The sequence below is a fragment of the Sminthopsis crassicaudata genome, chromosome 3, assembly GCF_048593235.1.
Source record: "Sminthopsis crassicaudata isolate SCR6 chromosome 3, ASM4859323v1, whole genome shotgun sequence".
In the NCBI taxonomy this organism is placed as follows: Eukaryota; Metazoa; Chordata; class Mammalia; order Dasyuromorphia; family Dasyuridae; genus Sminthopsis; species Sminthopsis crassicaudata.
In genome coordinates, this window is record NC_133619.1 from 162,016,892 (window position 1) to 162,030,809 (window position 13,918).

Below are 13,918 nucleotides of genomic sequence, written 5' to 3' on the forward strand. Positions count from 1 at the left end.
AGTGTAAGCATCACTTAAATAACTGCTTGTAAAAACCATTCGGGGAAGCTCTGAAAAGACAGGCTGAAACCGAACAGGTTGGTTCTTACTGAAAATCTGAATAACAACAAGTTTTCATAGTCCGTCAGTCACAGCACCGGCTAGTTCTTTTAAAACACTTCCATTTTTCAAGCTCTTAGAGGGAGGGATTGCTATAGATCTTGGGGGCATAGTCTGAAAGAAAGATCATAATTCAGCAGTAGGAGGTCTGCTTATCTCACTTTGCAATGAGGTGGCAGAGGACAAGAATCCATGTTTTGTTTATGAAGGCAACAAATAGTCCACCTGCTTTGAAGCCTAAGTGGCTTTAAACTGTGATGGTTGTTTTTTTTGTTTGTTTGTTTGTTTGTTTTTTGTTGTTTTTTTGTTTTTTTGTTTTTAAGGAGAGAAAATCTATGAGAAAATGTATGTGTATGTCTGTACATTTGGTAGTTTAGATTTTGAGAATCCTGAGGGGTAGTAGATAGTATGGAGTAATACTGAGAGGCAGGGTATTATTGAATCTATTCATGTATTCTTTTTAAAAATTCTGCCCTATCTTCATAGTATCCCTTGATCTCTTTGTTACACTGTACTTTTAAAGTCCCATTGAAATGTCATTCAGGAAGTGCCACTTGAATGATCTAGAATAAAAATGACTAAGGCACACAGAAGAAAAAGAACAGCATGAATTTTGAAAGATGGCAATATTGGGAGGGAAAGCTGAAACATAAGAGAAAATTGAGACTACATTAGTGCTCATTTTACCTGATGGATTCTTACCATGCTTACAATTTTGCCTGTAAATCCCATACAAATAAAGAGACATTATAAGGAAGTAATCCATCTCTCCTTGAAGCAAAGAAGGCTATTGTGTACTTCTTTTATCTGTAACAATTATGGCTTTAATTTTCAGAAAACCTAATGGAGAGGAAAGGTTAAAGGAACTTAAAATTCACCAAAAAAGCAATATTTTCCATAAATTAAAACCGAAGCTTAAATGACTATCTGATGCTAGCCTTCAGTCTCATTTCTTACCTATTCTATTCCATACCTCCTCCTAACCTCCTTGTATTCCCACAGAGATTCCCTATTGTTATCAGAGAGAAATTCATGTATGTAAGAGAAGATACCACAAGGAAAAAAGAAAGGAGTAAGGATTAAGCTGCAAAGACCACATTTGTTGTAGCTAATTCTTTTAAAAATAAAAACATATTCATAGCTAAATTTATTAGATTTTTGAGATATAAAGAAATATTTCAATCCTTCCTATCTTTATAAATGTTTTAACTATTTAAGTAAAAATGGTTACATTTTCCTAATAATACTAATTATTTCATCTCTTAAGTTAAATGAATTTAACACAAATGGAATTTTGGTAATTCTGAAATTTGATTATAATAATTGTCTTAAGAGATTGGAGATCTATATTTTCCATAAAACTGTAATCCATCAGAATAAATTCATTAAAGAGAAAGAGAAGTGGAGGAGTGGGGGGGGTCACTTTTAGGAGGGGGAAAAACTTCTTTCACAAACTTAAGATTTATTTGCCAGAGGCAATCTATATTATATACTCTGGATGAAATATGGATCCAAACTCAAAATTATACAAATAATGTCATAATTCACTTACAACATTTTCAATTACATCTGTAATTTGTGACTCAGATACATCAAATATCTTCTCTGGTAATCTGTCTTCAAGAATTGCAATAAAAATTCTAACTCAGTGTCAAAAAAAGCAATTTGTTGTCAAATAATCAATGCATCTAATAACTGAGCTAAGGTGCAATTATTACCTTTTCCTACAGTCAATAATTTTCTTTATCTGAGTGAGTGGTGTAATAGCTATAAAATTTGATTCTAAAATTGAAGTTCAGTCAAAAAAATTAAATTGGTAATGAAAACATTTCTCTTGAATTTTTATTAAATGTGTAAAAAGAATATGAGTAATGCACATTCCAATTTTGTCAATCTTTTTTTAAAAAAAAGTTTATACTGTAGTCATTTGATTTCTAATTTGATATATCATTTACTTTGTCATATGCTAGTCTAAAATTCCAGGTCTGTTTTTTAATAGAAATAATCCTGTTATCTTTACTTTGTCAGTTCATTTTTTAATTACTACAAATATCATTCATGGATTTAGAAGGCATAAATAATTCTAAAGAGCCTATTAAGGAATTAGGAATTGTCTTAGTTTTCTTATGAATGACTACTTTTAAAAAGTAGACAAGGATTGATTTTTTAAAACTTGTTTTGCATCAACATATATATACATATATATACTTAAATACATATTTAACATTGTTAAAATACTTATCAAAAAATAATTGGCAGCCCTCTTAGTTACTTTCCAAAGTAATATGCAAGAGAAGTAATTTAATTACTTCTTTGGTATGCAAAACATTATCTTAATGCCTTCAAAAAGTTAAGTATCTTCCAAAGCATGTAGCTTATTGAAACAAGTTGAGCTCTGGGAAGGATAGAGCCTGCTAACTTGTGATAATATTCAAAAGTCTTGAGGAAGAAAAAAAATTACAAGATATTTAGACAAAAGCACTATTTTCTAACATATGTGAAAATGGAATTTAAAAACTATATGAAAATACAGTTTGACAGGGTTAGTCATAATGTGACATAATCAAGTTATACAATCCCTATTGGAAATCAAAATTATTATATAGGAAAGGAAGAGTGGATCCTGAGACAAAATAGTCTAATTCTCCAAGAATTTACTCTTTCACTAGGAAATATCCTGTACTTGTCTGAAAATAAATTCTACAGAAAGCTATCAAGACAGTGCACCATTGTAAGTTGTGAATCTTTTCAAAAGGGATGGTGCACTGAATATTAACATCATTTCACACATTCCCAAGATGTATGCAATTACCTCAGAGAGAGGAGCTGGGAATGTAAGGTCTCAAGGGCTTAGATAATGACATAAAATAAATTGCAACGATTACCCGTGTACTTTTCCAGGAGACGTATTATTTAAAACCTATCTAGGCCTTCAAGAATGAAAGACAGAGGAATGTCCACTTTATGAAATTGCTATTAATGTGTGACCTAGAGTTGAAGGCAAGGTTAATTATGGGTTTTTAACAGAAGTATCATTCTAGTTTAATATCAGTGCCCAGGTCTTAAATATTGAAGCAAGTCACATTTTTCAGGGACAATTGCCTTTGAATGAAGAATGACAGGGCTCTGATCTTTGCTGACCCTTACAACTCCCGCAGTGTAATCCATGGCAACTCTGTTGCTAAGGCAACCAAAGAACACGTCGCAAGAATAGGATGAGACCATGAAATCTGATGTCATACTTTCATGAGATATAAAATTGCAAATCACATTCTAAAGTAGGTTTGTCAGATATGTGATATAAGTCTTAAATTAACGTCTGAGACTGGAGGTTGGAGAAGAGAATGAAGTTCTGATTATAACTTGGAATCAAGAGTTTTTATAAGCTACGTCAACATAAAGTGAAAACAAAGTAGATATTTGGCGACTGTCCAGTTGGCTTGATCATTATAGAATCTGTAACCAGATACTTCATAACCAGATTACTGCCCCTCTCCCTACACCCCCTGCCACCGCCACCACCAGTCTACTTCAGGAATCAAATGATCAAATTGTCAGTCTTGCCAAATCACTTATTTCACTTAGTACAATATAACTTGAGCTCCAGGCTCATGTTCCCAACCTTGGGAAGTTGACTTCATCCATGCTTCCATTTTCCAATCTGTAAAATGAGGATACTGCTTCTGCTAGTGATTTAGGTTTTCAAAAGAAAAGTTTTTACTACTAATACTTTTCAGGTTACCATTACCTATCATCAAAGGATCTCAAGTACTTCATAAGTATTCATTAAATGTTAAGACAAAAAGGTGAAGAAAGATAGGTATTATTATCCTTGTTTCTCAAGTTGTGTAATAAGTCTAATTTTACTCAAAACTATTTCATCACCATCCTTGGCAATACAACATAGAACCTTGAAATCAGCAGTATGCTAGGGTTAAGTGAAGTGTGGGGGGGGGGGTGCAGCTAGGTGACAGAGGAAATAGAGTGGTAAGATTGGAATCAGGAAGATTCAGATTCACGAGTTCAAATCTGTCCTCAGACACTTACTAGCTATGTAATCCTGTGCAATTCAGTTAACCTGGTTTGCCTCAGTTTCCTCATCTGTAAAAGGAGTTAGAGAAAAAAATGGCAAATAACTCTACTATCTTTTCCAAGAAAATTCAAAATGGGGTCATGAAGAATCAGACACAACTAAAAGACTTTCATTACCTTCCTAACTGGTTCGTTGTGAATAAAATGCTTTATAAATTCTGGCTTTACAAAAAGCAACTTAACTCTTGCCACAGATCTTGATTAATGGGCAAATCTCCAGAAATGCAGACTCTATGAACTGCTTGTAATTATATGGAACATTTAACATTCTGGAGGTAAGGGCATGAGTATTTTACCCAACAGATTTGCCTGTTTCTTTAATTTCTTCATGTCTAAGGTTTTGCCCAAATACTAGTGCTGCATACTGGAAAACAAGAGTAGATTGGTTTGGTCATGATTTTGTCACTATCAGTTCTCTTAATGGCCTAAAGTGCACTATACCTAGTTTCAGCCATTTTTAGTTGTGTCTGATTCTTCATGACCCCATTTTGAGTTTTCTTGGAAAAGATAGTAGAGTTATTTGCCATTTTTTCCTCCAACTCATTTGGAGGAAACTGAGATACACAGAGGTTATGTGTCTTATACATTGCCACCCGTTAGGAAATGTTTCAAATTCAAATCCAGGTTTCTCATTTCAAGTACAACAACCCATAATAAATATACTATACTGTCTTTTTAAACACCATTGTGGTTGATGTGGTCATGAATATGTGGCCTGGATCTAACCGTGTTACCAATATTTGAAGCCTCAATGCAATCAACCAACTCATAGCTTGCCTGACAAGCAAGCTACAATTCCAAGACTTGAAAATCTGGAAGATAAGTTAAATTTTTTGAGTATGAAAAACAATTATGTCCCTACTCATCAGACTATGATATATGTTCCTCTTACAGTAAAATTCCAAATAATTATTGATAAAGGCAAGGTTTGTCCATCAGTCGGGACCTGTGCTCAGAAGGGATGCCCTTTTCCCCAGATCTTGAGTCCAAGTGAGCCTGCCCTGACCTGTCTACATGGCAAGCACTTGAGTAAGACTTTTTCCACTGCAGGGCTGTTTATGGAACACCTTCAGGCTAAGCAACATTTACCAGAGGAATCTTTGGGCAATAAGCTTAATATTTTGCAAGAGACTGGATTTCAGGAAAATACTCTTAAGAACCATAGAGTTACAGATTTAGGGCTGGAAGGATCTTCAAAGCCATCTAATCCAACCTTTTTGTTCTATCGCTGAGAAAATTAAAACACTGACTTCTCCCGAGTCTTACAGCGAGTAAATATCTGTGCTGTATCTGGGCTGAGAAATAAATGTCCACAAATCTATTATCAGAAACCTCCAGCAAATTGAAAAAGATTGATAAATCCATTATTATTTCCCCCTGACTTTATAGACACAGAACAAATAGGAATTAGTGTTTGGCATTCATGTTTATGATTAACATAAGTACAGAAATGGATAGTCCTTGTCTTAAGTCATTTTTCTGACTTCAGTCAAAGGCTTAAGATGGGTGACTTAGTTCACAGAACTTGGCCAGCTGCCATCCTTTCCAAATGTGGCCATACCTGAAACCCTTAAAAGGTACAAAAGTTGATGTAATAATATAATATAAAAGTATACAAATAATTCTACAAAGTATTAGTTGGTAGTGGTTCTCTGCCCTCAAGATAAGAATTGAAAATCTATTTTCTTTTCACTGGCTAATTAGGAAAGAATTTTTTTCCAATTATGATTTCAATTTCAATGGTTATATAATGATGTTTAAGATAATCATTTCATACTAGCTTAAAATATTATATTGTTGACTTTTCTAAAACTCATTCTAAAAGCTAATTAGGAAAAATTTGAAACGCCTACCATTAAATAAATAGCATTCATTGTCCAAATAATGAATATCTACATGTACATATATGCACATATTATATATAGTAACATGATCAATTCAATTCAAAAGGCATTTTTAAGCGTTCATTATGCTCCAGATTCTTTTAGGTGCTGGGAACACAGAACCAAAAATGAAATGGTCCCTACGTTCAAGGATCTTATGTTCTTCTGGAGGGGAGAGCAATATATACATGGATAAACAAACATAAAATGTAAGTTCAGTAAATACAAAGTAATGGGGGGGAGGGCTCATTCACAACTTGGAGAATCAGGAAAGGTCTCATGTAAGAAATGGTTCTTTCAGTGAGTCTTGAATGGAGCTAGGCACCCTAATAGGCAGAGATGAAGAGGGTGCTTGTGCAAAAGCATGTAGGTGGGACATAACATGTCAGACTGGTCAGAACAGAGTGTATGAATTTGAATAATATGAGATCAGTATTAAAAGACAAGTTGGAACCAGATTATGAGGGGCTTGAAATGACTTTATGAGAAATATAAACCTTATCCTAGTGGCAATGGGGAGCCACTAAAGCTTCTTGAGCAGAAGAGTGATAGATATTTTTAAAAATATGAATTTAACATCATAAATTGTGATCAATGTTAAAAAACACAAAAATATGGACATAGACCAAATGGCCATAGGAAGTACCCATCAAACCGGAACTTGAAGGGGAAAAAAGGGATGATTCACAGCAAAATTGTCATGAGAACTACTTAGTAATGAAATGAGTCCATTAGATCTATTTTGATTCCATAGTTCAAAGATAAAACATGTTTAAATATGTTCTGTAATAATAGCCTCTATTTGTATTTATTCCAAGGAGCTCAAAACACTTTTTGAAATTATCTTGTTAATCTTTCTAACATGCCCACAAGGTAGGTAGGAGATAGGTATTATTATTATCCTCATTTTGGATAAGGCAGCTACCTGACTCGACTATTGTCACAGAATAGTTAGTAGGAGAGGCAGGAAGGTAAGGGAAAGGGACAAGCATTCACTAAACACCTACTATGTGTCAGGCATCTCATTTTATCTTTATGACAACCCTGGGAGGTAGGTACTATTGTTATTCTCATTTAATTTTTAAAAATAATACCTTTTTATTTTTCAAAATACACGAAAAGATAGTTCTCAACATTCACCCTTGCAAAACCTTTTGTTTTGAGTCCCTCCCCATGTCCACTCTCCCCTGGACAGCAAGTAATCCTCATTATTCTCATTTTAACAGTTGGGTAAACGAAGGCAGATAAAGGTTAAATGACTTGCCCAGAATCACGAAACCATTAAGTGTCTGAGGCTGTATTTGAACTTAGGTTTTTTTTGATTCCAGGTTTACGTATTCTCGATTCCTTGTGCCATTTAGCTGTATACTTAAGAGTACAATATAAATTTATTATACATCTAAGTTATAGTGTTACTCCATTTCACTTTATTTCTACTCTAAGGTAGAAAAAATTTGTCCTGCTTTTGTCTAAAATCACCTAAGTTGCCAGAAGCATTTGTCATATTCAAGGATATTGGTCACAGGAGTGTTCAAGATGAGATTTTCCAGAAGATACATTTTCTGGGCTTTCTAGGCTCTTGGGAGATCTCTCTGTATTTCCTATTGCTTCCCAAGTTCATTCTAGGGGTAGGTTCCATCAATATAGACATCTTTGACTCTGCAACTGCTTTCAAGAGAGGTTCCAGTACCAGACACTAGTGATGATGGTGTGACCTCTGAGAGATGACTCAAGTGAGACCATTTCAGAATATTGCTGAAACAGGTAGACAACATCTGAAAGCCATTATTATTCTGAGGTTGCGACCTACATTCTCTTGGGAGATACGCACAAATCATCATTTCCTAATTTCAGTAATATGGAGTAAAAAAATTCTGAATTAAAGAATGTGGATATCCAAAATTCTATATTTGTCATTTCAAAGATGTTTTTCAACCAGACATTTTCTTAATACATATGTGATTGCTAGACAGAAAGGAGGCAGGGTTATTATGTGGAAAGAGCTCTAAGAAGTCAGAAACATTACAAGTCAGCATGATCTTAAGTAATTTATTATACTTCTTTGAACCTCATTTTTCTCAATTGTAAAGTGGGGAGAGAAACCTGGAATAGTTCTTTCTGACTTTACTATTCAATGAAGGTAAGAATTTGGAGAGGTAAATTTTTACCATAAGACAGTCAATTTGATGATTATAAAAGACTTGCTATGTATAACTGGGGCAGCTAAGTAGTATAGTGGAAGAAGTTCTCAGCCTGGAGTCAGAAAAACTCATCTTTCTGAGTTCAATTATGATCTCATACACACTTACTAGCTGTGTGACTCTGGGCAAGCCACTTAACCCTGTTTACCTCAGTTTCCTTACCTCAGTTTCCTCATCTGTAAAATGAGCTGGAAAAGGAAATGCCAAATCAATCTAATATCTTTGACAAGAAAACCCCAAAGGGGTCACCAAGAGTCGGACACAACTGAAAAACAACTGAACAGCTGAAAATGTACAATTAGGTAGAAGGATATAAATATTAAAGACAAACCTTCCATGCCCTCAAGGAATATACATCATAAAGGTTACAATTTAGCAAATCTCTATTCCAATACTGTGGTATCTTAACTGTTTTAAGGAATTATTAAAGTTTAAAAAGTAGGCTAACTTTCATTAGAAGGTTGTGTAGTAAAATGTGTGTGTGAGTATAAACATAGACATAGATTCAGATGGTTTAACATGTTCTCTTCCCAACAAAAGACCCTATTGTCCTAGATGAAATATTTATAATTTCTTAAATAAGAAGTATCATTTCTGGTATGTTATTGTAAAGAACATTGCATTATTATTATTCTGCATTTGCAGAAAGCAAAAGTCATATTTACACTCTTAAGAAACAGGGAAGTTTGGGAAATATTTTCATTTTGAATCTTTTTTATCTATTTTCTTAGATAATCACCCAAATTTGCTGAAGATAGTCTTATAGAACACTGAATTCTGATAATTATAGATTGATGTATCAATGTTTCTACATGAAGTTTACAGCTCTAATGCTCATTCATTCATTAATAATGGATCAGAGTCCTAACCTTCACAGAGAGTACTGAATCTGCATGCATGGTAAGGACACAGGATAAGCACTCAAAAAACCTTCAAAGCAATGAGAACATAAGGGCATTGGATCAATCAGATTCCATCATTTAAAGATGAAGCATGCTTAAAGCATCTTTAAAAATACCATAGCAGTCAAAGTATAAAGATGGCCCAATTCACTACTACCAACCTTCTCAATCATGAGCGGTAAGGAAACTCTAATAGGGATACCACTAGCCTCTATCATCGGCAAATCAGAGTCTGTCATTCTGACCAAACTTTCTTCAGAACAAATTCTGTATGCTTAAGAGTGGGTAGTGCCTTAGTATTCAGAGGATCAGGATTCAAATCCTGGTTTCCCAACATGTGAGGTGTGAGACCATGAATGACAACCTCACTGGTTCTCAGTTTCTTTATATGTAAAAATGAGGGAGTTGGACTAAATGATCTCCAGAGTAATTTTCAATTCTGTACCTAGAATTTTATGAACAAACGATATTGCCATAGACCCAGCCTATATAGGTCATTTGTACAGATGCTATGTTCCAGCATAAATGAGGTCTTTAGCAATACATTTGCAAATGCCCTAATCACCTATAACCATACACTCCAAGATTACACTTATTTGAAGCTATTTTCAGGTTCTCACAAAAATACTAAAGAAAACCAGTGAGTTAATGCATTTTAAAAGTCTTTTAACTAATTTTAGTATGAATATCACTTTCATCCTGGTTTGGAGATAATCCTAAATTCTCTAAAATATTAATTGATCAATTAATAAGTACTTACTATGTATCAGGAATTAGCTAGATACAAATTCAAAAGTAAGATCATCAATATACTCAATAGCTCACATTCTATTAGAGGGATACAATATGACTATAGAGAATTAAATATAAAAAATAAATGAAGTAAGAGGCAGCCTGTTTCAGTGAGGAGATCACTGGGTATATGTAGAATTTGAGGATCTGGGTTCAAGTCTTGCCTCAGTTACTTTCTACCTCTATATGCCCTAGGGAAAATCACCCCCTCTGGCCATCAATATCATCATCTATAAAATAAAGACTTTGAACAAGGTTGCCTGTAAGGGTCCTTTATAACTGTAAGTTCCTGTGAATGGGAAACTGCCTGTATTATCCAAGGACCACTAAGAAAGGTTTAGCACTAGAAGGTTGAAAAGCAGGTAATGATTTATGAAGATCATCTGTTAAGGTATGGAAGGATTCTCATCTGGGTTGGTGGAGAGAATGTACAGTTGGATGAAATTATGAATCTTCATATTAGATATATTATAATACAGCAATGTCAAAGGTGGAAGCAGTTCAAAGTCAATGATGTAACAGAGACATTGTCAAGTTACTTTGATGAGCAAGTTGGAGTTCAGACTTTAATAAACCCCAAAAGGGTATTCTCTATAGAAGTCTATGAAAACTTTCCTGTTCTCTCTCTCTCTCTCTCTCTCTCTCTCTCTCTCTCTCTCTCTCTCTCTCTCTCTCTCTCTCTCTCTCTCTTAGTAGCATTTTATTTTTCCAAATATATATAAAGATAGTTTTCAACATACAATTTTGTCAACTTTGTGCTCAAATTTTTCTTCCCCCTCCTAAGATAGCAAGCAATCTGGTATAAGTTAAACATGTACAATCCTTTTAAACATATTTCCATATTTGTTATGTACTGCAAAAAAATCAGACCAAAAGAGAAAAAATATGAGAAGGAAAAATCAAACAAACAAACAAAAATGGTGAAAATACTATGCAGTCTCCAGAGTTCTCTCTCTGGCTGTGGGTGTTATTTTCCATCCCAAGTCTTGGAATTGTCTTGAGTCACTGCATTGCTGAAAAGAGCCAAGTCCATCACAGTTGTTGTTACTTGTTCTTCTTACTACATCCATTGTTCTCCTGGTTCTGCTCACTTTACTCAGTATTAGTTTTGAGGCTTTTCTGAAATCAGTCTGCTCATCATTTCTTATTAGAACATTTCTTTCTTTTAGAACAACAATAATATATACTATATATATATACATATATATATATATCATAACTTATTCATCCATTACCTGTCTTATGGGCATCTATTCAATTTCCAGTTCCTTGCCACTACAAAAAGGGTTGCTACAAACTTTTCTGCACATGTGTGTCCTTTCCCCTTTTTTATGATCTCTTTGGGATGCTGACCCAGTAGTGTCATGTCTCTCTTTTTTATACTAGGAAGGAGATAGGAAAGGAACTGTATGTGGATCTCTGAGTGAGTCTCTCTTCAAATCAAACAAAAGCTATATCTTTTTGGGGACCTGGAAAAAAATCTACTCCAAGTTTTTATGTACTTGACTAGAAAGCTGACTGGCCACTCTCTGAGATGTAGTGATTAGGAAAATTTAAATGGGGTTACACTCACCCACTGACAAGCCAGTAAATCTAAGATCACCCCTTACTCCCCAATCATTTGACTTGTCTCAGGTCTGTTCCTGTTGCCATCACCCTAGGAATCAATCTCAGTAAGAGATGCAACAGGACCACAATTTCTGCAGGTTCTAGTCACAGCAGCTGAAGATGAAAAAGGAGGTTCTTGCCATTGGCATTGAGAAAGATGCATTACCATCTGCTTTGTTATGCCCTAAGAATGATGGAACTTTTCCGTTTACTTATTGCTACAACCTCTTCTGTGGAATTTCCACTCCATTAGAATGCAAATTCCTTGAAAGCAGGCACCATCTTGTTTTTCTATTTGTGTCTCCAACATTTTACACTTAATAAGAATTTTTAAAAATGCTTCTTCTTCTTCTTTTTTTTTTTTTTTTTTTAACATTTCTTCACTATTTCATTCTAGGTTTAAAATTATAGGTGAGGGATATGCAGAAATGGTTTTTCTTATCCCAAATCTTCCAAGTATGATAGTGAAAAATTGGGTAGATTACCAAACAATATTAATATGACACCTTTCTCTAGAAGTTATCTATTTAGTGAAAGAATGAGCTGGTTTTATAAAATGGAAAGTTCTTGCTGCTAATTATATGTGAAAGAAGGGAGGAGCTTGCACCACTCCCTGTTTTCTGGCAGGGTCTGGAAATGACATAGATGAACTTTTCATCATTCTTTCATTACTGACAGTCTGCCAATGAGAGAGGCTTCAATTCATGAAAGTACTATTCGAAAGAATTGCTGATTCTATCTAGAGAATAGGGCAGGCTCAAACTCCAGGACAATCTTCTTTTACCTAGCCACTCCCACACAATGAAGATCTCCCAAGGATAGCTTCCTTACCATCCAACAATTCCACCGATGCATATCTCAGGTCTGGCCATGTATATTGAAATCAGATGCTTGATTTAGCTATAGTTCCAGTTCAAGGTATTTACCTTGGAATTTTTGCTTTGTTCCCTTTAATCTTGTATTCCTGGGCATATAACTGAATTAATTTATGGTCAACTTTCTCACCTGTCAAATGGGGATCCAAGTATCAACCAACCTCACAGGATGATTAAGAGGGAAGAAAAGAGAGGAGAAGAAGTTGTAAAGTACTTTGCGAATGCAAAAATATTTTGTAATATGTAATAATTTCCGTTGTCATTATATCTTTTTTTCTAAGTAGATTAGGAAGCAGTAGTGGTCTACCAGAGTTTCAGTCTAGGATAATTAAAGAATAATTAAAAACATTTGCCAGAGATATCTGGGAGTCCAAGTTATTCACATTAAGAAAGGTTAAACTAAACTCCTGCTTTACTTGGGATAATGATAGACCTGTTTTTCAAGGAGTAATAATTTTGTTGTAACAACTTACAAAATTTAATGTTGCAACTATGAAATAACAATCCCTGCTGTTCATGAGTTTACCAGAATTTATTAAATACTGAATAAACATTACAATAAAAGAACACTTTTGTACCTTTTGTAGCTTTTATAGCAGGGGTGTTTAATTCTTTTCATATGTGTACTGTTATTTTTTATTCTTTTGATTATTTTTTTAAAATCTACTTTCCAGCTTAATTATTTTATCAGCTGACAAGTTGGAAAATATCCTTATGATTAAATACTTGGTTGTTTATTGTTTTACATTATTTTTGAGCCAGCCCTTCGGATAACATTTGAATTTGATAATGTTTCACAATACACATTAATCAGAAATGAAAAGTTTCCCAATTAAGAATTTCTTTAAGGGTTTTTGTGTAATATATTCTGAAATAGTCAGCAAACTATATTCAGCTTCTTTAAGGAGCAAGTGAATTTAAGTAAAAATTCTTTGCATTTGTGTAGCTATGGATATATACTTTTATGTACTCTTTAGTAATATTATTTGAAATCATACATTTTTAACATTATAAAAATAGGCAAAAGTGTCATGATCTGCTAGATGATGTTCTACAATAGGAATGAACTTCTGTGTCAAGCAATACCACTATCACTATAATCAAGTTTCCTCATCTAAAAATAAAGGTAGTTAACAAATTTGAATATGATGTTATATAAATTACTAAGAATAGTTGCAAAATATAAATGTTGCATCAATGAACTTTCATCAGGAACTTGGCTTAACATTTATAGATCTAAATTGCGTTTCCTTTTCTTATGTATCCTTTGGTTATAATGATTTTGTGGACATAACTATTGACATAATTGGTTCTTGCTTTGATCTGTGATCTCAAGAGAGCAGACCCATCCTTAACCATAGCAAATTACCATTATTTCAAACATTCTCACTTTCTATGTATCTTGTCCATATTTTTCCATAAATCCCTAATTATAAATTTAATCAAGATAAAAAGACTAAAGATTA